The sequence below is a fragment of the Camelus dromedarius genome, chromosome 3 (genome assembly GCF_036321535.1).
Source record: "Camelus dromedarius isolate mCamDro1 chromosome 3, mCamDro1.pat, whole genome shotgun sequence".
Classification (NCBI taxonomy): Eukaryota; Metazoa; Chordata; class Mammalia; order Artiodactyla; family Camelidae; genus Camelus; species Camelus dromedarius.
The window spans coordinates 5,863,146-5,889,454 of NC_087438.1; the positions used below are offsets into that span (position 1 = coordinate 5,863,146).

Sequence of the window (26,309 nt, forward strand, 5' to 3'; positions counted from 1 at the left end):
TCCAAACTTGGATACCTTTTCTAAAGTCCTAACCCAAGATATCAAACTGATTCTTTTAGGGTATTTTTTTCAAAAAATATTAAAAATGCTGTAATCATTAAAATGAAAAGATCGAGAAGTTAGTTAAGACAAAAAACTTTTAATTTGTAGAGGTGATAAAGTTAGAATTGTCAAGCTAGTCTAAACAATCATAAAAAGCTGTTTGGGAATTCAGCTTCCAGAACTTCTTATGTGCCTGCCCTGAGTCACTACAAATGGTTTGGAGACGGAATCTAAAACTCTGTGCATCCACAGTTCTGCCCTGCTAGAAGGTACCTTCACTCTCCGTAAACACCTCTTCTCCCTGAGTTTAACAAACAATTTTACTAATGAGAAATAGAACCTGCAGAAGGGTTCTATGTATGTATGGGCACTTTCACTGCAAATTCTAACTCTGATTTGAATTAGCAACATCTTGATTATGTATGCCACGTAATTTTGATTTGTAAATAGCTATGAATTGAAAAAAAAGTAAACAAACAAAAAACAAGCCTGTGGAAGACCCCATTGCAGCCCCAGACATGATAAGACAGCCTGGGATCCTTGCTGCTACTGAGGCCTGAGTAATACCCTCACTAAAGAGTTCAGGAAGAAGGCTGGTCCAGTCATGAGATCCTTCAGAACAGTCACAGCATTCAAGCTTCCAGATGGTTGTACTGTTTAAAAAGCAAACAATGTTGTTGATAATTTCATTTAGAAGTCTGTAATTTGGGCAACAGAACCAGATTTAGATTCTGTTCAAACATATTAAATGGAATAAAAATCTTTATACACCTTAAAAATATATATATATGTATATACATACACCTTTGTAGGCAGGTTTTGATTGAACAAGTTGACTCTTCTAGAATTAAACTACAAATCCAGTTTCATTACACATCATTAGAAGCTTCCAAAATCATGTCATTAGAAACGTAATAGAAACAAACATCATCTTCAAATGGCCACTGTCATGGAAAGAGTTATTGGTTGGTTCATTATCTGCTGTCCCCATTGAATGTAAGCTCCACGAGAGTAGGTTGCTGCCTGTCTATTCACCATCTTACTTATCAGTGCTCAGATGAACCACAAAATAGTAAAAATTCAATAAATTTTAGTGACTCAATGAATAAAATAAACTGATAAAGGCATAATTACAAAATGAGAAGTTTTATCAAGGAATATAAATGATTATTAGGATAAAATAAAGGATATTTTGTTTGAGAAAGTGCCAATTATACTGAACCTGAAGAATGAATAGGTTGTTTGCTTGGCAAAGAATTGATGGGGATGGGGAGGGAGTGGGTAAAATTCCAGGCCAAGGGTGTCCAGCATGGAGGACCACAGGAAGGGAAAAGATAGGTGAGGACACAGAACTACAAGGAGCCCCCTGCAGCTGCCCTCCAGTACCTTGAGCTGTATGTGTAATTAGCAGAGATGGGACATTACTGCATTACTTAATGTACTACTGCAATAAGTTATTTGGAAATTGAACAGGTCTAGTTGTCATACTTAATGAGTATTTCCCCCTAGATTTATAACAAAATATTACTTTTTCCTAAGGGAATAAATACCAAGGGAATAGTTCCAAGAATGCTTTGATGTACCATTCTACAACAAAAATATTTTGCTATATTATCTTTGAGCCAACAAGAAATCATCATGACAAACACAGGATTCTATTTCACTTAAAAATGTCATCTGACAAATGCTCTATTGTCTTAAATTACACAAAATTACATTAAAATTACATTCAAACAATCATGAAAAATGGCTTATATTATGAAAAGTTAAGAAGCACTAGCAAAGGTACTAAGTATTGTCTTTGCAATTAAAGTAAACAAAGCGTGAAAAAAAAAAAAGAAAAATTAAGATTTCCTACAAGTAGCGCAGAAGATGAAGATAATGGAGCACTGTGTATTTTACTGCTTGTCAAGAAAAAAGGCAGACCCAAATCTTGGCATTGAAATCACATGTTTGGAATTTTAAACCTCAAATCAGAAGTTGGTAGAAAACTCCTTAGAGAGGGAAGAGCTCCAACCTGTGGCCAAACAGATGATACGGTGAGCACAGTCTGGCCCTGTTCCACACCCACAGTCACATGGGAAAAGTGGCTGTTAACCTCCGGGAAGGATGCACCGTGGTCACTGGCTGCACCGTCTCGCACATCTGAATGAACGTCTGAGCATCCTGCAGGCTTCTTTCTGTCAGGCTCCTGCCTAGGCTCTGGGTCACAGTGCTGCCCTGCTGGAGGAGACAGGCCATTACTGGAACCAGTCCCACTGACACCCACAGCTGACCCTGGCCACCGCTGGTGGAGGCTGATTTGGAAGCTAAATAAACCATAATGCATAACTGAAGTGTGCAAACATGCTGGCTTCTCCATTTTCCCCAAAGCCCCTTCCTTAGTGTCACTCTCATTTTAGCTTTGAACTCATCATATTTGGGGAGTCTCTCAAATCCATCATAAAAGGAAATGATAAGAAGTGAAAAAAATATATAGAGTGGAAGTTATTGCTGACTTCAATTTGAATAGCATATGCATAAAAACTCCTCAGCATATTTTAAGTCGCTTGGGAACTGTGTTTCTAAATGTGTATTATTGTATCTGTCGGATAAATCAGGTACCCAAATTGAAAATGCAGCAGTCGAGAACATCATATAGATTTATTACTATCCCTAGTGGAGCAATGGGCCTACATAAGGCCATGAAGAGAGAATTATGCTAGTTTCATCGGGAGAGCTTATAATATTGTTGTAGCATCATTCACACGGGCTGTAAAAATCTCTATCTTATTGCTTTATTTTGTTATTCCAAGTTTTAGGAAGTAATAAGCTTACTTAGACAATAGTAAATTTACTAGAAAGCTGAGGATCAGAGACAGGAGAGTGGACCCACGTTTGGTTCGGTAACATCAGTTAGGATTTGTGGTAACTGAAACTTTACAGAATATACCACATGCAGACATACTACAACTGGGTCTGAATATATTTTTAAAAATTTGTTTTTGATATTTTTATAGTGAAGCTCAGAGTTTACATTATTATTGTATTACTGCAGCCTCATATTTGAGCATGGTTTTAAAGCTATCCACAATAATTCCTAACTTGTAACTGATACCTATATGGGGAGGAGTTCATGGCTGTTTAATTGAGATGGCTGTACTTATATAGTGAAAAGTGGTAAAGAATCTTCCCTAACCACTCTTTTTTTCCTGTACCTGAATCCCTTTTCTATTTCTCTAATGAATTTGGAAATTCTAGTATATACATTCTGCATACATTTCCAGATGCTGATAAACAGAGGTAATGTGAAAAAGGCAAGAATAAGGAAAAGAAAATCTAATCACTTATTAATGGTGATTATTGCCAAGACAAGCACTTTATACATTTCCAATAGAAGGAAGCTTATATTAAAACTTATTCATCACTACAAAGCAGTCAAGGTGGTATCATGAGTGTAAGTGAGCATACATATGTTAGCATAATTAGCTTGAACTGGTAAACCTAAAGAAAAGTCTAGGCACACATTTTATTTACATGGATTTTCCCACCAATCTGTCCCTTATCAGTAACTGAGGTGAAGATGTGGCCTTGATATTTTAATTAAGCTTTTCATCTCGAGTTCAATGCAGAACATGTAGTTCTAAGGTGTATTACAGAGAGAGTCGGTGGCAATACCCTACAAAACTAGCGTGCAGTGCAGAACACTGACGCCGATGCTGTCCAGACAGGGAACCCTGTCCTACAAGGATCCCTCCTCTCAGCCTCCTGCTGCCATGCCTGTCTCCCCCCCTCCTCTCCCTGCCCCAGTCTCTGGCAACACCAATCTGTTCTCCATTTCCATACATTTGTCATTTCAAGAATGCTATATGAAAGGAATTGTGTGGTGTATAACTTCTTGGGATTGGCTCTATTCACTCAGAATAATTCCCTGCAGATCCATGTTGCTGAATACTAGCAGTTCATGTTTTTATTGCAGAGTAGTATTCGTGGGATAAATGATAAAGCGTGGAATTGCTGGGATGTATGACATTTACAGGCTTAATTTTATATAAATCTGCTAAACGGTTTTCCAGAATGGCTACACATTTTTGATTCCCATCGACAATGTACGTATATTTAGTTTTTTTTGCATCCTTGTAAACATGTGGTGTTGTCACAACCTGTCATTTTAGCCATTCTAATACATATGTAGTATTTTCTCATCGTGGTTTTAATTTGCATTTCCTTAATGCCTAAAAATGTTGGACATTTTTTCATGTGTTTATTTGCCATTGGCATATTCTTTTAGGTGAAATCTCTCTTCATGTTTGTAAAATTATAGAACTTTTAGTTTTCTGAGGAAATCCTTTTTGCTCCATTGGGCAGCACTGGCAGGGACTAGAAGGGCTCAAGTGGTATCACATAAACCAAACAGATAAAATAAAGCAACACCCTTAATACAATAAAAAGTAAACTACCACTGGAACCGCAGCCCTCAGAAGCAGTTTAGGACCTGCATGCTAAACCTGCGCAGAGTGGATGCCTACCAAAATAAGCCACCTAAATAATATCGGAGTCTCCTAACAGAGTAAGCAAAATGTCTAGGATATAGTCAAAATTCACCTGTCATACCAGAACCAAGAAAATCACAACTTGAATGGGGAAAAAAAAAAATCAATCAATCAGTTGACAACAGCCCTATGATAAATCACATGTTGGATTCATCTGACAAGGATTTCAAAGTAGCCATCACAACAACTTCCACAATCTATCACACTTCCTCTGAAAACAAATGAAAATACAGAAAATCTCATCAATAAAATAGAAGTCATAAGAAAGAACCAAGTGAAATTATAGAGCTGAAAAATGCAAATTTAAAAAACTCACTGGATGGGGTCTGTAGCAGACTGGAAATGACAGAGGATGAACTTGAGGACAAATCAACAGAGTTCACCCAATCTGAATAACAAAGAGAAAATAGACTTACTAGAAAATGGAGCAGAGATTCAGGGACCTGTGGGACAACAACAAAAGACCCAAAATATTTATTTTCAGAACCCAAAAGAGAGGGGAGAGAGGATGAGACTAATAGAGTATTTGAAAAAATGACTGAAAATTTCCAAAATACGGAAAAGATATACAATCACAGATTCAAGAAGTTGAGAAAATCCAAATAGGAAAAGCCAAATAAACCTACACCAAAACACAGCATAATTAAACTTCTGGAAACTAAAGACAAAGAAAAAATCTTGAAAGCAGCCAGAGGCATTTTCCCAAAAATGAGAAGAAATTGCTGACAAAATTGTGTAGTTTTACCTTCAATGAGGAAACTCAAGAAATTTGAGAATGATATAGACTTCTAATTAAATTCTATTTTTAACATTTGAACTAAGCTGAAGATCTCCAGGAACTGACCAGCAGTTGAATAATTTGGGTTTAGTACTTGCTGCAGCAAAGATGAGCATGTGCCACGGAGAATAGTGGGTGTCTCTGTAAGAAAGCGTTAAAATGAAGCTACACAGATACACAGTATGTAGATTTTGGTTAGGTGATTCAGGGTAGGATCAAGGGACTTGCTGTAGATTGGATCCTATCAGTAAGCTGGGGTGATTCTATGATTAGATAAAGAAGTAACAGTCACTCACTTGGCAAACAAAAAGGGTGTGTTTGGTGTTCTGTGGGTGGCATATTGACTTTCTCAGTCACTTTGGGATGCTAGAGCAGAATGCCACAGACTGGGTGGCTTAAAGCAGCAGAAATTTATTTCTCACAGTTCTGGAGGCTGGGAAGTCCAAGATTAAGGTACCAGGATGGTCAAGATCTGGTGAGAGCCCTCTTCTGGGCTGTAGAATACCGATTTCTCACTGTGTCCTCACAGAGTGGAAAGAGACTGACAGAGCACTCTGGGGACACCAATCCCATTCATGAGGGCTCTACTCCCAAGAACCAAAAACCTCCAAAAGACCCACCTCCTGGTACCATCACACTGAGAGTAGGATTTCAACATATGAATTTGGTGGGGACACAGTTCATAGCTGCGACCTTCTTTTTTGCCCATGTTTAGACAAAATTATAAAGTGGCCTTGTTTTGTCTCACTGTATCATATGTAGCATCAGAGTAATTCAGTTTTCTATGAACTTGTTTATATCCAACAGGAGGGTAACACGGTCCAGCTGTGAGTGCCAGGCCAATTTCCAGATGTTAGGAGCTGCTCTTTCTTTCTTTTTGTTTTAATTTCCTTTCTCAAATGTTATTTACATAACATTCTGTTGGCTGGTATATGCACTGAACCTATGTATACCTTATAAATAGAGTTGCCTCTTAGATTTATTTTTAAAAATTTTAACAACTAGCTTTGATTCTTGTTGTCTCTTTTTCTAAGAGTGTTCCATTTAATAAGCAAGTGACTGAATTTTACAGTGCAATTAGGGTAATTATAACAAAATCCATTGGTATTCAGAACGAATGGAAAGTGCAGACAACAACTATATCTGTCAGAACACATTTTCAGGGATAATTTGGTGTCTGCTGGGGCAATTGAATTGGCCATATGCTCTGATAGGTTGAACTGCATTGTGCCAATGGACATATAATTAATAAAACAATGAAAACACACTGGACTGCAAAAGAGCCTGTGATGTTAGAGTAAGACGCTCACAGACACTCACATAAAGACTGAAATGCACAACCAAATTCATCACTGTCTGAACCCAGGCCATCTGACCCAGAGCTCCTGTATCTAAAATATTCCACAAAGCATGATAAACAAAGAGGACATTCATTATGCCAACGACACTCAAGGACAGATTTGGGTTTCTTTCTCGTGGCTTAAGTCACCAAACGGCAAGCTCTGAGATGGAAAGCTGCTTAACTGCATGTGATACAGTGAACTGTTTTTCACAGGAATCAGCCGAAAAGAGTGGTAGAGCTGACTGCAGACAGAGACAAATGCCCAGATGGAAGTGAATCTCACTGCCGTAAGGGGCTTGGGAATGCCACAGGAAAAGCAGGGGGGAGGAAGGGGCAACAACTCAAGGGCTTATTGAACAAGCTCCAGACAAGGCATTTTAAATAGCGCCCTCCACGGCCTTGGTGTAATGAATTCTCTCCTGTGTCTGCTGCATGCTTGTTTTGCGCGACACAAAACACCTCTCACTCAGATTTCTCAGGTAGCTTTGCCCTCACCATCCTCCTTACACAGAAAAGCTTCTTCTGATGGCGCTAACCACCCCCCCCACCAATCTTGCCCGTATCCAGAAATTATTTTTATGATGTTGTAACTAAGTATGTTTTAAATAGAAATGCTCAAATACATTTTAACCTCCTAAGCAAACAAGAGGAGAGTGTTTCTGAGTATATACAGACCACTTTGTTCAAGGAGCCAAGTGATACTTGGGTATACCTGTGCTGCCCACAGCATGGCCTTGCAGGACAACGCATGGCTTCCAATTGTGTGACCGGCTGTTGAGTGGCGAAGTTCCATTTCTTAGAAAGCAGAGCTTCCTGAAACTAAGCCAGGAGCATCTTAGCCTTTTTCAGAGACATCAAGGAAGAATAATAATATTTAAACCACGACTGCACCATGGCCTTCATATAGTAAATGTCTCCATATGCCTCCATTTACAGATACAGTCTGGTGCGGGTAGAGGCTGAGGGGGTGTAAATATCACCAGGATGAATAAGAGGATGCAAATTGTTTTCCCTCCTTTATTTAAATATTTAAAGTCTGTTTCTTGCTAAAGTGCAATTTGCCACAAATCTAATTTGTGTCACTTCTGAGTTAATCAAAGAAATCATAAAGCAGGCATCACCTAATTTACAGTGGGTGTGAGTGAAAGAGGGGTCTGAGGGGACTTTGCACATAATTCTTATGGTTACGTGTGAATAGATGTGCTGACTAAGCAAGACTGAAAACAGGCATGAGACTGTCAGCCCACATGATGATTTCATGTGCTTGTGTGAGCCTGGGGCGTGTGTGGAGAAGAGGCTTTTATCATGTGCACTTGGGTAGCATATCTACCTATGAAATACAGTTTCCTATAAAAATTCATATACAGAAAAGGAATTATACATAACTTAAGAATTTTGTTTTACAATCTTGTTTCCAAAATGGTCATGTACATACAATAAGCTCTCTGAGATTACTCATAAAAAATAGGAAATTTACAGAAACATCTGGCATTGAGAAGATGGACAAACACAAAAAGAATGGAAGATAATTCAGTATCATTTGCTGCCTGGTTATATTTGCAAGTTTCTTCACAACATGCATTTATGAATAGTTCATAAAATCATTTTATTTAGATTTACCTAAGTTTCTTGATTTTATTTTTTGAATTATAAGTGAATGTTCTGCTGTTGTTTTTAATAAGTTAACCTGTAGGATCATAAACAATAGCACTTAGAAGTATAGAAAACATTTAAAAGCGAAAGATTAAGAAAATAACTTTGAAAATATTAACTTGAATTCAAAGATCTGGAAGTATTTTACACATAGCAATAAAATTTAAAGATCTAATTTAAAAAATAAGGTTTAACTGAAAGAATATATTGCACAACAACATCATGTGATTTTTGTCAAATGCTCTCTTCAGCATTCAAGAAAAGAATCATTCGTTTCACTGGTTAGACCTTGATTCCTAGCTCTTTGAATAAGAAACTGGTTTTGAGAAACTAAGGGGCTGATCTAGACCAGCATAAGAAAAACAGAAGTACCTAGAGATATTTTCCCCCAAAACAGTGTTAAATAATTGTTTCATGATGTTTACCAAAACATATATATATAGGTATATATATATATGTGTCTGTATATATGTATGTATATGTGTGTGTGTGTGTGTGTGTGTGTGTGTATGTAAACAATTTGGAGTAAATTTACTAAAACACTCTGAACATTTTATAAATAGGGTGATGATATAATTTATATTCCAAAACTGGGACACTTTGAGAGGGGAACACAATGCTATAATTATGCCAGGACAATTTAAAGAATAAACCAGGACTTACTCTCCTTAGAATTAATCTTCAGCCAGTCAACCTTTAAGCATTTTTCTGAGTTGATATATCAATGATAGCGCATGCCCATGCAACACACTGAAGTCTTATATATAATAAGGCATATCTGATTTGTGGGGATTACATGTTTTATGCTACAGATTTTCCTGTGGGTACATCTGCCCCTTTACTTTTCTGATATTATACTAGGAGAGGGGACATAACTGATAAACAGGAAAGATTGATTAATCCATCCTAATTTGAATATGCAAGTTTAAATTCAACTGTTTTAAGTGACTTAAACCAATCATATAGCTTTTATATAAAGATAGGGATTTCACAGTTCCTCAACTTTCAGGCACTTAAGACTTGACCTATGAATGGAAGAGACAAAATACTACATGATTTCTAAAGCACCAAAGAAATTGATCCCTTGGTGTCTTTTATCACATGTATGTACACATGATGAACTTTATAAAATTGTTCCAGAGTCTTACAATTTGGGCTTTATAATCCTGTTTTAGTCATCTTTTGTTAAACCGTTTAAAAATCAAGGGAAGACTTAGGAATTTTCCAATCTCGTTGTCTCTCTCTTCAACAACAAAATTGATTGGGAGTCAGCCTTATAATAATAACTCAATGCATTTTTTTAAACTCAGACCTGGGCAAAAAGACCAAAGAATGGTGTGGTATTTGTATTCCTTAAAATGTTCTGACTGAACAAGAGGAAAAGTAAAGGGGGAGGAATGCAAGATGCTCTGGAGTTAGATCTGCTTTGAAATCCTAGCCCACTGTGGGCCCAGGGCAAGGTGTTTATTCTGCCAGAGCCTCAGTCTGCTCATCTGTAAAGTGAGGCATCTCTATCCACTGTGGAGAACTGTGCCGAGGACTACAGATCACGTGGGAATGGAGTCCTCAGACCTGGGGCATTATAAATAGAGCGGGAAGGCTATTTCTTTAAAATAAACTCTGACACTTTGACACCAAATTTGGCTTGCAACAAAATTTCTAAAATGCATATGTCGCACCCAACATAGGAAATCTGCCCAGTGCCCTCTGGTGAGGCCAAATCAGGCCTGAAAATTAGGGAGATTCATTGCATAGCACCTTACATCATCACATTTGCTCAACGTGCTCTAAGTCCACGTCCCATCACTCCAGCAGGTTTAAGCTTTGGGATTTAGAAATCAGGGCTTAGCCATGTGCTTGCTGACTCTGCAGAGAGACCACTGTTCACAAAGTCACCATGCGTTAAGCATTTGCCCTGTTGGTAACAGCACTCCCAGCCTGCTGGTGGTCTGTTTTGATTTTACAGTCCTTCTTCATCTCTGTGTTAAAGTCTTGAGGATTTCCTTTGTAAACACACTTTATTCCCAGTCCCCATTTATCTTTGGTTTGCTTGCTCTCCATCCTTCCCTCGCATTTATAAATTTCCAACTTTAGCAAATGTCATCAGCCCAAGGAGAACTTAGTGTGGACAATTCGCACTTTCTGGGCACTAAGTTGTGTAGACTGGGGCTCTCACTGTCCCCAGGAAGCAGCCCAGCCCAACCTTGCCTAGACCATTGAGAGGCAGTGTTTGCTCCCAGAGAGAAGTGCTAGCTTCACAAAGCACCTGTCTCCACAGTAAGCAGAAACAATTCCTCCTTAAGTTAAGCACAGATGAGATTTTTTCCTCCAAGTAAATTACCTTTACTTAATAGAAAGTTAGATTGTTATTTTTAAACCAGAGAGAGCCTATTTCATGCTTAGCTCATGTCTTCAAAACATTTCAAACCAGGAGAATGTTTAACAGTCTTCTTTATTAAAAACAAAAGATCATAAAATGATTTTGTTAAAATAAGAATGCTTGTAATTAGGAAATAAGTAAGTGGATTTCACAAAAGATCACTTCGATATGAGGTCAGGACCCTAAGAAGGAAGACAACAGTGGAGTTCACTGTAATTATTGTGGACAGACTAACAATGGTCTTTCTACAAATGGAAGACAAATTAGGATCATTTAGAGCAGAAAAACCTGGTGTTCATGTTCAGCTGTTAAAGACTTAGGAAACAGTTTTTCCAAGTTCTCACTGATTTCTCCCACTGTTTACAAGCATGTAGTTGACTCTGAACTCAGGAGCTTAACTTCATCTAATTTGGAAATGTCATTCTTATTTCCTCAATTTCTACTTATTTGAAGGCAAGTTTTACAGCATCTCTATCTTAGGTATTATTCATTAAACATGTACTTCTTTTTCAGAAATCCTGCCTTATAGAAGCATTTTAAAAGGGTTACTAACTGGTAAATATTTTAAAGCATTAAAATAGAGCAATGTAGGATGTCCCTGAACACATACGTTTGATTATAAGAGTGATTTTGACCAAGAGAAGGGATTTGATTTTGAGACTCAAATTCATTGTCAAACACATAACTTGCTGTTCCTGTTTTCTTTAGTGACTTGTCTGGATGATTCCAGTGCCCTCAATAAATAACTGGTAAGAACAGTTGAAAACGGGCACAAAAGATGAAAGAAAAAATATTTCTCCATTTTTGGCCCCAGTTTGTTTAAAATAGATCAATCTGTTGTTTTCCTATTCATCATAATGAGGTTTTCTTCCCCCACTTCTTATTTGTCAACATTTTTAATATTTCTCCTGATTCTCAAGATAATTTGTTTTTCTCTTAGTTATACAAGAGTTATTAATAGAGTCGGGTCTATGTTTTACCTATCTGTAAGATGCTAGGCATAAAAATGAATAAAATGTCCCTCTGAACCTCAAGGATTTCATAAATCAGTCTTAAATAATTCATTAAAAATATCATGATTAAGCACTGTTCTGAACCATTAGGATACATCATTGAACAAAACATGAACATATATCTGCTTTTGTGGTATTTGTATTTTATAAGTGGGAGACAATAGCAATAACCATAAAAATTAGCAATTTTATGGTATGTTAAAAGTGTTATGGAAAAAAATAGAACAAAATAAAGGGATCAGGGATGCTAGATGTCAGTCAGGAGGTCATGACAGGCCTCAGTTAGAAAGTGATATTTGAGCAAGGACGTGAAGGAATTGAAAACATTATTAGCCAACTGGATACTGACAGGAGAGTTTTATAGGTTGAGGAAAAAGCAAGGACAAATGGCTGACATTTTAGAGAAAAAGTAAGGAGGTCAGTCTGGCTAAAGTTGTATGAACACAACAGAGGGTAAAAGGGAAAATGACAGGGAGGAAATGTGAGGCCAGGGAGTAGGGTTTCAGGTTTCAGCAAATTTGAAATGGGGGACTATTGCAGGTTTTGAACAGAGGATTGATCAAGAGTTCCAATACTGTGGAAGTAAGGATCATAACTTAGGATGCTGATGAAGAAGGAAAACAAATGGAATCTACATAAAATTGAAAATTCAATGGAGCATTAAAGGAGGAGCAGGAATTACCTAAGAGGGAAAAATATAAAGGAACTAAAGTCAAAATTGACACCATTTGTAAGGAAACAGAGTTAAGGACGAGAATGATGCCTTCAAGAGACTGCCCATTACTCCGTAAAAAAAAGGTGGGGGTACATGTTGGGGCGCAAGAGCTAAAGCTGAAAAAGCATAGTGATCCTAGAGCAGAAAAGCCCAGTACAGAGAAGGCAGAGGAAGCAGAAAATAAAACTGAAGAGGCCAGGATAAGCTGTGACTGGGCCTGATATGTTCATGTCCCCCTGGTCCTTGAGGACAGCAGATAGGTCTTCAAAACATAGACAGTTGTACAATTCATGTATTATGCACAGTATATTAATATATGGTCGCAGCCAAGGTAGCAAGATGGCACTTGTATTGTAATAAATCACTGTACATGAAACTCAATGGTTAGATCCAAATGACCTGGCTTCCAAAAGGGATGTATCTGTGACCATGAAAGATACTTGCACTGAAGTTTCAAGATGCTGTGATTGGCATTATAAGAATCTTAGTAATCCCCAGAGAGGGAGCAAATCACAGAGCAGGAGAGCATGACAACATGGAAAGAAGAGGTTTCAAGTGTCAGTAATCCAGGAACCAGAGCTCAGGATAGCTATTCACTCATCTGTTCAACAGACGCTCATTAACCGCCTACTACACGCCAGAAATTGCACCAGACACTGGGTAATGAATAACCACCTTTTTTTTTTTTTTTACTATACCTAATGTGTGCCAGGCACTGCATGTACATTCTCTTAAGGTTTCTCACCAAAGTAAGGATGAGGACACTGAGACTCAAGAGGAAATCAACTTTTTCAAATGGCTTAAGTGATTAAACTCTGAAGACTCTACTCTTTCCTCCAAGCTAAACTATCCCCAAAGAGAATTCAATCCCTGGCATACAGTGGTCCGTGACATAAAGTGATGGAGTGGCTGGATAAAAGCTAAAGAGAGGGAAGGACAAGGAGCTCAGACATTTCTGAGGAGAAAAGACCCAAAGAAGTTTCGGAAGTTTTCTCATGGTGCCAGCTGCATTTTGCAAGCTGTGAAGGGATTAAAAGGACTGAGGTAGGAGAGTACAGGCAGAGTGCATAGCAGAAGAGGCTGTAAAAATAAAGACATGGGCAAAGAGTTGCCACAATCAGAGGCTGCAGATTGGCAGTCTGCCACTGAATGGAGCCTGCAGGAATATTTTATTTTATTTTTACTGTATGAGCCCCCCAAAATGTGAGAAAAATTATTTCCCAATATTAAAGAAAGGGTTCACATAAAAATTCCAGTGTTCAACACATTTAGAGAAATACAGATAACTGGGCAACACCGGTCCTCTGCTCCACACAGTCCAACTGGCTGAGCGTTCCAGGTGGTCTGGTTTCTCACAGTCCTTGCTGCCCCTTGACCTGCTTCGCTCATTCAACTTTCCTAAATGGCTCCTGGAGATACCTGAGTTTGTCATTTTCATGTGGACAATGAAAGGCTTTCGGAAGATTTTAAGAAGAGAATTATGATCAAATTTTCACTTTAAAAAAAGGTGGTGGCATAATGAGATAAAGAAGATACCTGTAATAAACACAGATTCTATGCATTCATTCATCCTTATTCATGTATTCATTCATTTCATTTATTCTCTCATTTCTTAAACATTTACTGGCTATCTACAGGCACTTTGGATATAATGTTGAGCTAAACAGTAAATACTCCTCATGGAATTTAATTTTTAGCAAGAAAGACAGAGCATTAATAACCCAACAAATAACAATTGTCATGATCACAAATAGTGATGTCTGCTAGGAAGGAAATGGAAGGGTGATGGGATGGAGTAACCCAGGAGGCTCCTTAGACGAGCTGACCAGGGAAGAAGAAACTGGGACTAGGATTTATGGACTGAGGAGGCAGGTCCCTGGGGATCCGTGGAAGCTGTCTCAGGTGGAGAGGACTGCCTGGGCAAGGGGCCAGAGTGGGAGAGGATGCAGGTCATGGGAGGATAAATGGGAAGCAGCTTGGCTCAGTGAGGAACAGGTGGAGAGAGTGGAGGGAGATTCAGTACCAGAGGTCCCAGAGCAAGCCACACAGGACCTTCACAGACCATGGAAGGGAGCGAGCATTTTTTTTTCCCTCCCAGTAAAGCATTAAAGAATATTTAAGCCTGGCACTGGCACTTACATAATCTGGTTTACTTCTTTTTTTTCCTGATTTGGTTTTTTGTGTGTTTGTTTTTTATAATTAAGTTCAGGCTATCTTATTATTACATTACTATAGGTTGCCTTTAACATAGATTACTTTTCAGTATCTTGATTTTTTTTATAAAGTTTTTTTTAATTGTGGTAATATATATATTATATATATATCATAAATTTTCCACTTAACCACTTTTTAATTGCAAAATTCAGCAACATTAATTACATTCACAATGTTGGGCAACCACCTCTACCTATTTTCAAAATGGTTTAACTTTTTAAAAGCTCATCCTGCCTACCTAGTGGAGAATGGGTTAAAGAGGGACCAGTATAGTGATTCAGGCAACAAATGAACTTGAACAAAGAAATAGGTAGTTAGAATGAAATGAAACATAACTGAGAGACATGTCAAAAGCATGCTTGCCATGACTCGGTTGTGGAAAGATTATGGGGGTTCATCCTTGAGAAGGAGTGATTTCACATGCCATGCCAGTTTCTGGCTTGGATGAATGGAAGAATCACACAGATTTTGTCTTGGATAATAAAATGCGAGGGTGGGGCATGGTTTGAACTTGAGGAGCTTGAGGTACCGCTAGGCTCTTCCTGTTTAATTGGAATTTAAATAATTTCATTGGAAATGAGTATGCAGATCTAGAGCTACTCCTGTGAAGTGAAGGCTGAGAATGAGGACAAAACTGTGACACAAGTGAGGAACCCAAGAGGAACATCTTAGGTGAGGACAGTGTGAGAGACCAGGTAGGTAGGGAAGGAATATTCAAGGAACAAATGTGCTGTATGGCCTAGTAAAAGAAAGAGTCCAAGATGGAGGAAGTGCTGAAATGTGGGACCTGAACCAGCTCTGACTGGTGCAGTGAAGTTCTAACTCCCACCTCCCCAGTTTTCTAAGCTTTCCCATGTGAGTAGCAAGTCCTTATGTAGCAGAGCCTGAATGCCACAATCATAAGTAGCCTACTCAGAATGCATTACCCTGTTTTTCCTGTGGGGCAGGTCAATCCCCAGTTTTTCAGGTATCTACCCCTCCCTCACATGGCTCTGGGGTAAATTTAGATTTAAGTGAACTACAAGGATCCCATTCCTTTGGCAGTGACGTGTTTAAGGGTGAGCTTATGATTCTGCTGGCCAAGGACAGTGTGCGATGGTCTGCTGGGGGGTTCTGGGGAAGGTTTCTTCATGAAAAAAGAGACCCATGGAAGAAGGAGCTTCCCTAGACTTGATGGATTGCGATACCTGAAATCGCATAGCCATTTTGTGCCGATTCAGGGAACTAGCCCAAGGACCAAGCTGGGGCTGGCAGAGTGAAGAATGGAAAGGACTAAGGGTACTTTTTCCTGAGCCAATAAATTAAGTGACACTGTGAACTTCCAGATATGTGAAATAATAATGAGACTCTTACCGTTTAAGCAATTTTGGGTCATCTACAGCCAAAAACATTTTAACTGATATGATAATATCTGAAAATTTTATTAAAATGTTATTTTCCTTCCCTGAGATGTAACAAAAAAGAAAAAAGAGACGTAGATAGATAAACAGATGACAGATTTCCTTGGTACAACATTGAATTTCATGCACTTCAGAGTAATACATGTAGTATATAAAAGTTTAAAAGATAAAACCTGTATAGAAAATCTAGAACTTAAATCTATGATTAATTAACATTTAAAATTTAACCCCTTATAATTACCAATATCTTCAGTTCTATGATGTTGGAGACAGCTTATATTCCTTATACAAATGTGTTATGAGGTGCCCTTCCATATATATCTTCTCAGTATTAAATATGTAACAGTTTGATCTCTTTAGACTTTTTCTTTAGAAATTTGAAAATCTGCCTCTAAGCACCAAGGAACTGGCATCATGGAGAAATGAGATGGGTAACTGAAAATGGCTTACCACTGAGGCTTGGGAATTGTATGCACACTGCAGAAAGGGGTAAGGTGCCCAGACTTCAGGAAATGGTAGGATCATGTCCCAGGAGACCCAGAGCCTCTGAAGCATAGAGAGCCCTGCTCAACATGAGGAGAGCCACGGAACTGCAGAGGGCATCTCAGTCAGGTTGCTCAACTGTATAACAAGATGAGAGAACAAACATTATTCCTCAGTAGAAACCCCTTTAATGACAGTAATAGTTTACATCTTCCAGCATCTTAATTGAAGCATTTATAATAAGCTCTCCAGAGTTCATGAAATAAATAATATTTTATACTCTGACTTTGATGGAAATAAACTGCTTATAGTCATGGATAGACCACGAGCTTCCCTCTGTGTGTGTGTGTGTTTGCAGTTACTGAACTCCATGCCATCAAACGGTGTAACATTCACAAAATATGAAGTTAATGACATTTATTGAAAAAGTTCAATAAATTCATTGAGATTACACATGACTTTTATTTCAAATGCATAAATGATCATTAAAGGTTTTTAATTCTTTAATAAAGAAATCAACTTAAATATTAATGGAAATAAGATCAGAACAGAGGATTGGTATGTATTATTTTCTGTTTAAATAAATCTCAAATATAGCAAATAGCCCAAAATAGTGTGTGTCATGTGGAAGAATATGTGGATATTTAGCACTATAAGCAGACAGCCTGGAGTCATGTAGCTATGTGTTATGAATACAGTAGCCCAGATGCTCTTGGAAGCTCTTTTGGAGGGCTGGAAAATCTTCATTAGTTATGTCACAATAGGTAATACGGCACTGTGGTTAGAATAAAAAACTTCAGAACCAAACTGTTTTGAGTTTATGCCTTAAATGTACCACTTACTGTATATGTAAATTAAGCAACTTACTTTCCTGTGTTTCTGGGCTTCTGTTGTAAAATGGGGCTAACAGTATTACCTATGAGTGAATACACTTAAAGCACTTGAAACAGCGTCTAGCAAATAACAAATGTTCCACAAGACTTAGCTATTATCATTATCATTATTATTTGTTCCCAATAACTAAGTATTAATTTGAAAATAATGAACAGAAAACAGTGGTTCATAAATAATGCTCTGAGATTAGTTGAATAATTAGGACTTTTACAATGATATTTCTTTATCATGTTTATTTAAAAAATCAATTAGTACCATTGAGTTGCTTTACTAGGGCTGCTGTAACAAAGTACCACAAATGGGTGGCTTAAAAGATAGAAACTTATTGTCTCATATTTCTGGAAGCCAGGCTTCCAAGATCGAGGAAGCTAGGATTCTAAGATGGAGGTGTTGGCAGGGTTGGCCCTGAGGGCTGTGAGGAAGAATCTGCTCCATGCCTCTCTCCTAGCTTCTGGTGGTTTGTGGACAATCTCTGGCATTTCTTGGCTTGTAGAAGCATCATCCTGATCTCTGCCTTCATCTGGCATGAAGTTCTCCCTGAGTGTGTGTCTGACTCCAGATTTTACCCTTTGTAAGAGAATAATCTCCAAATAAGGTTACATTCTGAGGTTCTCTGGGTTAGGATTTCAACATATAAATTTTTAGGGGTAAAATTTAACCAGTAACAACTATGCATTTGTACAATTCTATTTTTTGTTATGATAATATACTACCTTATTTTTTTTGTTATTCAGAGGCTGCATGTCCAATTTGAAGATACCTGGTTTTTTGCATTATACATATTTGCTATTTTAATACTTATTAAAACCTCAACGCTAAAAGTGAAATAGAAGAAAATCAATCCACTTTAGGGTCATTTGAGTCTTTGGTAAATTGTTTGAAAACTGCTAGTAAAAATTAAATTTGAAAATTATGTTCAAATTCAATTACTTATGCCAATATTGCTCCCAACATCCTAATAGTCTAATCTTGATTATAAATTATCAAATATTTATTCAACTTGATGAGTTCTTTTTAAATTAAGCAGCAACTCTTTTGTGCACAAAAATGCTTTTAAACTTGATGTTTTAAAACAATGTTTAGTTTATCCTTATATTAGTCAGTGTTCTCCAGAGAAACAAAACCAATAGGATGTGTACATATATGCATAGAGAGAGATTTATTTTTAAAGACTTGGCTCACATAATTGTGGGGGTTGTCAAGTATGAAATCTGCAGGGCAGAACAACATTCTGAAGACCCAGGGAAGCAATGACACTGCAGTCTTAAGTCTGAAGACAAAATTCCTTCTTCCTTGGGGAAACTCAGTCTTTTTCTCTTAAGAATTGCAACTGATTAGATGAGGTCTACCACTTTATGGATGGTAATCTATTTTATTTAAAGTCTCTGATTTAAATGTTAATCTCATTTTAAAAAATGCCTTCATAGTGACATACAGACTGGTGTTTGATTAAAAAAAGACTACCATGGCTTACCCACATTGACGCATAAAATTAACCACCACAATCCTGTCTCAGTAAATTCTGTTAAAACTCAAGGTAAAGCCATATTGCATGATTAATATAGACAAGAGTGAAAGTATTGCTTTCACAGGTTAACAGTTGATTACTATCCACCAAAACCACCCATATCTGGTTTTGATATTCTCCCTCTAAAATAGAAAAAAGTAAGTGTCTAATCAACAGAAAAAAGGATAGTTAATAAATTTATCCAAATACTTAGTATAATAACATTTGATCATTAAATGACCTTATATTATGATTTGGGGAAAAGATAACTGTTAATTGAACTGTCATAGTGTCTCCAGTAAAGTGTATTCATTCAATTTGATCAGTGAAAAATATGGAGGCAATATTTAAGTTCAATTAAATTCTCAATATGTCCCCTATTTTGATGAATGCAGGATAATTTTTATCAGCCTAATTCATTTATAAGCCCAAATTATCTTTATAAAACACATGTACAATTTCTGGGCTGAAGATTATTTTTAATACTGTGCCGGAAGTGCAGCCTCATCTCCTGTAATACCCAGCAAACAACACACCACGTGTTCCAGCCATGGTATACTCGCAGTTTGCCAAATGAGTCATACAAGGAACGGTACCCGTAATGTTCCCCTCTCACCCCCATCACCTCTTTCTAAAATTCGGCTCATAAATCACTGACTATCCTTCCTTGGTTCCTCCGGAATCCTAAATTCTTCTGCACTACCATAATGTGAACATGTACTTCATATTAAACTGTCGCCAGCTGTACACTTATCTATCTTTTCCTAGATAGTGCTGTTTCAACTTGGCTAACTGTGAAATACAGTTTCCCAGAATCTCATTTCTTGAGTAGCTCAAAGTTAGGGTACAAAGGAAGAGTCTGAGACAGATTTGGAAAATGGGAGCCTAATAAATTCTTAATTTCTATTTTATGTCTGGTGAACAGATGTCTCACTTGAAACATGACAACAGAGAGTTTAAAGCCCCTCCACTAATTCTAGAGTTGAGTCAGTTTCCAGACCCAGAGTTTTTTGAATGAAATGAAGGCTTGATATCCTCAAGGAAAAACCATGCTACACTTCCAGAAATTAATATTGTACATTTTCCTCTCACTCATCTCCAAAGGGACCTAAGACTATTAGGATGACTGTCCTTTAGGGGGGAAAATTAAACTTTGTAGGAATTACTGGATGTTGGCCCTAAAGTGATACTTACTCTTTGGGGACCCAAAATGCTGTCATGGTCCACTAGTCAAAGTAAGAGTTTATAGAAGTGATTAATGTAGTTTTAGCTCAGTTACATCTCATAGTAGACCCAGTGGGTCGCCAAGTTTATTCCGTGGTTATTTTTCTAATTCCAAAATGCAAAGTTAGAATAAAAATCCTCAGCTCTGGCAGTAATTCTCTATTGGTTCCCTGACCGGTGAGAGAGAAGTGAGAACTATTATTGAAGGAAAGCTAAAGCTGAACTGCCTCTACTTCCAAAGTAATAAAAGGAATCTAAAACTCTTGGAGGAAATGTGGAGAAACTGGGGAAAAACTCTTGGAGGAAACCCGGGACCTAAAGGATGCAGCAGTTGTACAGGAGAGTTGGATCTTGGAAAATGACAATGGAGCATCATAAACTTAATCATAAGGTAACTCCCATTTCAGATGATGTTCCAATTGTGGTTCCTTTACTGAAACAATGAACACATGCCCCGTTACCAGGTATGTGACTATTAATGTAGTGAATTCTTTTATGGCTATACCTTTTAATAAATGTTACTAAAACCACTTTGCTTTCAGCTGACAGGATCAGCAAAATGTACCAATCTTGCAGCTCTTTGTAATAATTTAAATCACAGGGAACCTGATTGTTTCTGTATTCCACAGTGCATTATGCTGGCCCTCTACATCAAAGGTCATGCTGATTAGATATGGTAAGCAAAAACTAGCAAATATTGATACATTGACTAGATACATACATGCTGGAAATGGCAAGTGATCACCTAAAACACAAGGCTTTGCTACTTTGGAAAAAAGATCTAGGGGTTCAATGCTCTAAGGGTATGCTGAGATACCTCTTTTAAAATGAGGGCCTCTTTGAACTTGTGGTGTGCTACTTTGACCTATTTAATAATAAAAATAACAGGCTATCAGTTTTGAATGAGGACCAGAGCAAAACAATGTTCTGCAATAGATCTGGGCTGCCATACAAACTGATCTGCCACTGGGGATTATGATCTGGTGATATTCAAAAGTTCTTCAAGTGTTTGTGGCAAAGTGGATGCTATACATAGCCTTTGGGAGGTCTCTACAGAATTACATTGCAGATCTTTAGGACTTTGAGCAAAACTCAGCCATCTTCCACTAATGTGTTCTCTTTCGATGGCTTCTGGCTACTGCACCCTAGTAGGGACAGAACATCTGACAATGAGCCACCAAGTAGCCACTGAAGCTGATCTGCCTTCCAAGAGCTGGGAGAAGTCTAAGCCACCAGGTAATAAAGCATAATAGCACTTATCTTCAAGTTGATATTTTATGTATGAGATTTGACTCAAGCAGGGACTTAGGTAAAAGTAAAACAAAATGAGCAGCTCAGACTTGCATGGCTCCTTTTCCTGTTGCATCGTCTTTTCCCAAACATGGCCACGGGGCAAATTCCTCGTGTCTTGTTGATGGAGGAAGAAAAATTCAAGTATATTTTACAGGTGATTCTGCCTAATATGCCAGCACCACTTGAAAGTAGACAGCTACAGCAATACCTCCCCACTCTGGGGTACCCTTCAGTAGCCCCTCTCTTCAGGGACTGTGAAGGATTGTGATGAAGGGAAACTTTCAGTGGGCAGAACTTCAAGTGATGTCCCAGTTGTTCATTTTTCCTGGAGGGGGAGATTTTCAGTGTATATCCACACGGACTCATGAGCAGTGGCTAACTGGTTGGCTGGGGGGGTCAGGAACTTCAAATGAACAAAATTGAAAAATGAGTGACAAAGAGATCCTTGGCTAGAACTCTCTGAATGGTCACAGTACAAAGCCATTTTTGTCCTATTATAAATGCTATGAAAGAAATGCAGGAGGTAGGATAGAGTATGTAGAAGGATTAAATCAATTATTCTTAGACTTTGGAGTCGGGGTGAGGAGAGCTGGATGCTTATAAAAATTTAATGTTATACAGGGCTTCTCTCCAGAAAACACACATACGATTATGTACTATATACCTTCTGGAGGATCATGAATCTTCTGACCTAAATCATATCTACAAACCTCTTTGACTTGAGGGTAAGAAAATCTTTTAAACAGTACAGATCTGTTAATGCTCAGAAATCAACTGATCACAAGATTTCAAAGGGAAGTAAAAATCCTTTGAAGCCTAGCCCCCAAGCAAGAATCATGGTTAACTGGATGCTTTAACACGTCAGAATCCCTCCAGTCTTTTCCCCACTCAGCCTATTTTATTCTCTTTGCTTTGCTCACTCTCTTTAACTAAAGAACCACAAAATTCTGTAAATTATCTTAGATATCAACTAACCTAACTTCTTTTGCTGTAGGTTTTACTGATGAAGAAACAGACCCAAAAGGTAAGGTGATGTACAAGATGTTATGATAGGAAATCAGACATAAAAACAAATATGTAAGTGATATTTACAGTGTGCTTATTACTCTCTTTGTGCCAAGCACTGTTCTAAGTGTTTTACATGCATTCAATCATTTAATTCTCACACGATCCTAATACTGTCATCTCCAAGGAAACTGAGGATTGAGAGGTAAATTAAGTTTTCACAAGTCACATGGTTGGTATGTGATATAATTTCCTGATACATGGTCTGATATGATATAGCTAGAGATTAAGTGCATAATTAATAGCAGTTTCTTGTCTTTTTCTTGTTCTTTCTCAACAGAACTATTTGATGACAGAAGGACTAGAACTAAATTTTCCTAACTCCAGGGCCTTTTCTACCCACAAGCCCTTATTCTTGCCTCCATGCCTCTCTCTCCTGTCCCTAAACCTAACCATAATTAGAAAATAGAGCATCTATATTTGACTAAATGCAATCCAATTCCTTTTTTGACCTAAAAATAAAAAATTTCTCGAGTCCAACCCTACAAGAAGTTTATCTGAATTAAGTTCCTTTTCACTTCTTTGTATTATTTTCCCCCCAAATCATATTAAGATAAAATTATTTTACCTTCTAGTTAAAATAATTTTCTATGTATTAAATGGTTATAAATATTAATTTGTATATTTCTAAACATTTACATTTATTAAATCTCTAAATTATTACAGTCTTTTTTTTGTTTTTTTCCTCAGTATACACTCCCTTTACTGAGATTCAGACATCTGACTTATTTACGTGGACGTGAAAGCCTCTGAGACTTTATTTGGGTCTACATTAGAAAAGACAAGGGACGTGTAATCAGAGGTAGTGTCTGATCAGGAATCACTAGGACCCTGCACACTTGGCTTATTAATCTAGCACTCAGGCTAGAAACCATTAACTGAGAGATGTTACCTATTTTACTTTTAAAGGCTGATTGTTGATCCCCTTTTTCACCACAGAATATTCTATAAAATGGCACAATATTCTTTATGGTAAATTCTTCCAATTTTCACTTTGTATCCCCAGTGCTGCACTAGCTGGAATGTGGGGGTTAAATCATACTTTCTCACATACAGAGATTGTGAATATCCATGAATCCTTTTAAGGCATTTCCAACATTCTGTAATCAGGCTTACTAACAAATTTCTTTAGGGATCCACATGCAACATAGTCAGAGCTTACAAAGCAGTCACGAAACCAGTATTTGACAGTTTTCAGGATTAAAAATAAAATTATGAAGCACTAAAGATGTTAGCTGTTGCAAAACTCCTGCTGCAGAGATTAAGCAGCTTCTCTGAGAAAATTTTCTGTTTATTTTTTAGTCTACTGTAAAACATCTATTCATCCACGCTTTCATTCTTATATCCACTCTATCCCAACTGTGAAAACAGCAGCACACCAAGTAGACAAGCTCATTTCCATTTTTGGCCCTGGGACCTTTTAGAGCAGCTGTGAAAAATTTGAGGCTGAAGGATGTTGGGCGCAGAGAAAAGCACCATGGACAAAGTGCGCCTTGCAAACACCATTCACAGGTCAAGTTTCAGAGCAGCCAGAGGTCCACATGGCAAAACCAGATGGATAAAAAAGATTCCTCTACAGTGTTATCAAAATCATGTCATTCTCTTTCCCTTGAACAGTACATATATTTTAAGAACAATATAAGTATGTTAAATACTGAAAAAGCTACTCATTTGAGAACATGCCTCACTCAACAAAAATTATCAGTATTTATGAAAATACAGGCCTGTATCCTTCCCAAGTGTCAAAGTGTCCGAAATACCTTAGAGGCACCAGGACAGGACATCAGGGACTTTGATCCCTATGACCTAAACCCTAGAAAAGTGCCTGGTACCTAAATAATAACAGTAACTTTTGAACATTTACAAGTACCAGGCACAGGTCTGATGGATCCACGTATTAACGATCCTTGCTCACCACCAGGAACCACCACCTTGGTTTTCTGGACGAGAAATGAGGCAGGAAGAGGGCTGCCCCGGTCAAACAAGGTGGTAGCGGATGGGTTCAAACTCGGGCCGGGCGCCTGCAGGGCCGGTGCGCTTCGTGTTTGTGGAACAAATGGATGGTGTTGGTTAAGATCAAACTGGTTAAGAGTAAGGAAAGAAGGAAAGAAGGGAGGAGGGAAGAAAAAAGAAGAGAGGAAAAGGAAAGAGGAAAGAAAGAAGAGAGGAAAAGGAAAGAAAGAAAGAAAGAAAGAAAGAAAGAAAGAAAGAAAGAAAGAAAGAAAGAAAGAAAGAAAGAAAGAAAGAAAGAAAGAAAGAAAGAAAGAAAGAAAGAAAGGAATGGAGGAAGGAATGAAGGGAGGAAGGAATGAAGGGAAGAAAGGAAGAGAGAAAAAAGAAGAGGGAGGAAGGAAAGGAAAAAAAGGAAGGAAGGAAGAAAAAGAAAAAGAAAGAAAGAAGAAAAGAAAAGGAAAGAAAGAAGAGAAGAGGAAGGAAGGGAGGGAGGGAGGAAGGAAGTTGGGAAGGAGGGAAGAGCCGCAGACGTTTAGCAGTTCTTTGGTTAAAATGGTCAAACTCCAGAAAGGGCAAGGCAGGCAGGAGTGGCCTTCTGGGGTAAGTCTCCTCAGAAAGTGGGGCCAGGCCCTCAGCAAACAGGAGGGAAGAGACAGAAAGCCAAGCAAGGGCAGCGAGTGGGAAGAGGCGGAGGCCGTCCCGACCTCAGCACCCCGGGGGACTCAGGGGCGAGTCAGGAGAACTAAGGCAAGGCGAGCCCGAGCGGCTGCGTGCCTCCCTTAAAGGAAGGGACTTCACACCCCACGGGCTGGGCGCCCCAGTCACCTGCGCTCGCGCCCGGCCGGGCGGACGCCCGCGGCTGAGGAGAAGCAGTCGCCAGTCCGCACGTCCCGAAGTCTGACAGAAACGCTCCCGCGAACGCCGCCGGCTGGGCGGCCGCCCGGGCACCGCCCACACACCAGGCGCGCTGTGATTGGCCCCAGCTCAGCTATGGACTGGGCTTCCTATTGGTCGCGGCGCCGAGCATGGGCGCTCCGGCCGTGCGCGCGGGCGCAGAGAGCGGAGTCCTCTCAGAGCGTTCGGGCCGGGCGCCGGCACGTGACGACCGGCTACCTTCACTCGTCTATCCGGGAGCCCGCCCGAGGTCAGCGGCCTCCGCGCCCCTCGTCCCTGCATCCTGCTCCTGGCCGGGCTGGCCGCGCGGGGCGGAGGGCGGGGACTCGGCCCTGGGGCGTCCCCGCCGCCTCCCGGAACGGGTCCCCGGCTGCGCCGCGGCGTTTGCACGAGCAGAGCCGGTCCCGCAGGTCGCTGTGGGCCACTCCCCCCTCGGCGTCCTGGTTCCGAACCGTTTTCTAGGCGGGGGGAAAGGGCACCTCTGCGCGCGGGGTCAGGTGCGGGCGTCGGAGAGTCAGGAACGTTGGGAGCGCGGACCAAGCCAGATGCGGGTCCTGCTCCGCCGTGTCTCCGCCTGCCCACGTCCTACGGGTGCGGCGGAACGTCCTCTGGGAAACGTGGGATGGAGTACCTGCTTTATAAGGTGGTTGTGGGGCCGAGGGGGCCATGGTCTGAAGCACCTCGAGCTGTGCGTGGCTCCCAGGAAGTGATAAACTCACCTGTAGTGAGAAAGAATGTACTCACTTCATTTTCACAGTACACCGTGATCCCTAACTATGTATTGCCTTTTCTGTATTATTTTTGGGGAGTTACACTGCCATTAATGCATTTAACAAATATATATTGACATTTAGTGTCATTCATTTAACAAGTTTGTACCAGCTGTTTGCCGGGTGTTCGGATGCCTAGGAGTTGAGTTGAATTACA

The 26,309-nt window shown here is 39.1% G+C and overlaps 1 long non-coding RNA gene across 1 annotated transcript; it reads right to left on the reverse strand.

Annotated features, from left to right (window-relative positions):
• Positions 1 to 707: 707 nt before the first annotated feature.
• Positions 708 to 25,390, reverse strand: LOC135319398 (uncharacterized). The gene is made up of 3 exons (XR_010377948.1): positions 25,314 to 25,390; positions 16,520 to 16,690; positions 708 to 2,265 (listed from the first exon to the last, which is right to left on the reverse strand). It is a non-coding gene; the product is annotated as an uncharacterized LOC135319398 (long non-coding RNA).
• Between the last annotated feature and the right edge of the window lie 919 nt (positions 25,391 to 26,309).